The sequence below is a fragment of the Lygodium microphyllum genome, chromosome 19 (assembly GCF_053477565.2).
Source record: "Lygodium microphyllum isolate KBCC chromosome 19, Lygodium_microphyllum_v1.1.10, whole genome shotgun sequence".
NCBI lineage: Eukaryota > Viridiplantae > Streptophyta > Polypodiopsida > Schizaeales > Lygodiaceae > Lygodium > Lygodium microphyllum.
The window spans coordinates 94,791,639-94,793,867 of NC_141153.1; the positions used below are offsets into that span (position 1 = coordinate 94,791,639).

General features: G+C 47.2%; 1 pseudogene; it reads left to right on the forward strand.

Annotated features, from left to right (window-relative positions):
- The first annotated feature begins 974 nt into the window (after positions 1-974).
- LOC148020167 (small ribosomal subunit protein RACK1 pseudogene) lies at positions 975-1,852 on the forward strand (annotated as a pseudogene).
- Positions 1,853-2,229: the final 377 nt, after the last annotated feature.

Consider the following 2,229-nt stretch of genomic DNA (forward strand, 5'->3'; position numbering starts at 1 on the left):
ACTCCTTGACCTTTGCTATAGCCTCGAGCTGCCGTTTGGGATGGGGATATTCCCCTACCTTGGCACTCCCTAGCTCGGCTGTCTTAGGAGCTGAGGTCTCCGCCTCTACGTCTGTGACCCTCTTTCTCGTTACTAACGTAGTTGCTTCCTCAGTTTTAAGAGTTATCTTTGCATCGGTTCTCTTTTTCTGTCTCCTCCGGCTTTTCTTTCCTATTGAGGTTGCGTCAAGGTTACTTGGCCCTGGCAAAGAGATGCCTGCCTGTTTTGTTTGAGCTCGCGTCATAACATGTAGTGGGATGGGTGTATCCTCACTGTCAAAGGTTTCCACTCCAAAAAAAGCCCCAAAGGCACCGATGGCATGTTGGCAGAGCTGGTTGATGGCTTCCGCCTAGGACAGTCAGGAAACAGATGTGTGATTCCACACTCTGTGCATCGGAGATCCACTTTGTCCTTGTTAGCTTGTTCTCATTCTGGGCAGCGTGATGAAATGTGGCCTGGGTGGCCGCAAGTCTAGCATGTGACTGGATCTTGGCTTGGCCCTCCAAAGCCTCTGCCTCTTCCTCTTCCTAAAGCCATCACTGGCACCGGCTGATAGTCCATCAGGATTGGGTTGCCCTCCTCATCATAGGATATGTACGGGTTGACATATGTTTCTTCCTCATTAGGCTCCTCCACAAAGTGAACAGGAGCATCGCTAGATGGGTGGGTTACAAAAGGCCCTGGAGGTTTGGGTATACCAGTTGGGTTCATCTGCAGCCTAGGTACGGCAGGTCTTGAGTCAGTCGGTGTTGGGAGAGCTAACCGGGCTCCCCTCCCAAAGAAATTGGGTGGCCTATTACCTAAGTATGGAGGGTTGTACTGCTGGACGTATGGGAATCTCCTCGGCATTCTGCAATGCACTACATCATGCCCGAATCTACGGTCACTAAAAGAGATTAGAGGTGGCTCACGTTGTTTCCACCTATCAAGAACTTATGCTTCAATCAATCGCCAACCACCAGGTGAACGTCCATCGGAGCGCCTCCCTTTCAAGCTACTCTATAGCTCGCGGCCACCTACCAGTTGTTATAGTGCATTCTTTTGGGGAAGGAAGATTCGTCCAGGACGTTGTCATCTCCTCTAACGGCTAGTTTGCGCTCTCAGGATCCTGGGACGACGAGCTCCGCCTCTGGGACCTCAATGCTGGCTCCACCACCCGCCGCTTTGTTGGCCACAGCAAGGATGTCCTCTCGGTTGCCTTCTCTATTGACAACCGCCAGATTGTGTCTGCCTCTCGTGATCGCACCATTAAGCTCTGGAACATGCTTGGTGAGTGCAAGTAAACCATCCAGGATGGGGAAAACGGGATCGAAAGAGAGACGTCTCTAGCAGGACAGAGAAACTCCCTTTTTCCATTAAGCTAAGAGTTGGAGGACGCAGGAACACAGGAATTGTAGAGACACAAAGATTGAAATGCTTCCGCTTTGCTTCTATTAAATCCAGTTCCTTATCGATAAGAAGAGCGAAATCTTCGTCTGCAACAGCTGCTAGTCCTATCGATAAGAGGAATAGCTTTATACCTTCACAGGCATGATCAAGGAGAATGGTTAAGCTTCAGTGGTTTTCAGATGATTTCTGTCTAAAAGCATGACAATTGCAACAATAACATCAGTACAAGAATTCTTCTACACACCAATGCAAGCTGCGCTCAAATCTCCTGGGACAGACTGGTTATACTGGTTATGTCAATAGTGTTACTGTCTCTCCTGATGGTTCACTCTGTGCTAGTGGTGGCAAGGATGGTGTAGCAATGCTGTGGGATCTTGCTGAGGGAAAGCGACTGTACTCACTTGATGCAGCTGACGACCCTTGATTGATACTTCCAACCTCCTGATACCTGTTTAAGAACGGGACTGCACTGCTTTGAGATCCCTTAAATTACTGGTTTTTCGTATTTGATAGAAACCTTTGAGAGCATAAAAAATCAGAAGTGTTGTACAACTGGTTCTCTGCACTAAGGGACATGCTTGACTGGATTATTAGTTAATGCCCATCATTCTGTTCAATGTAACTGTCATCATACACCTGAATGCAAAACAGTTTATGAGATACTTCAAATTTTTTTCTGAACATGAACTTCATGTAACTCACTTGACAAGGAATATAGTGAACTTTGGCATCAAAAATTCGATTTCTTCTTGTTAGTCTCTTCACTTGTTGCAACTTGAACTCTGTGTTTAGCAGCCCTTA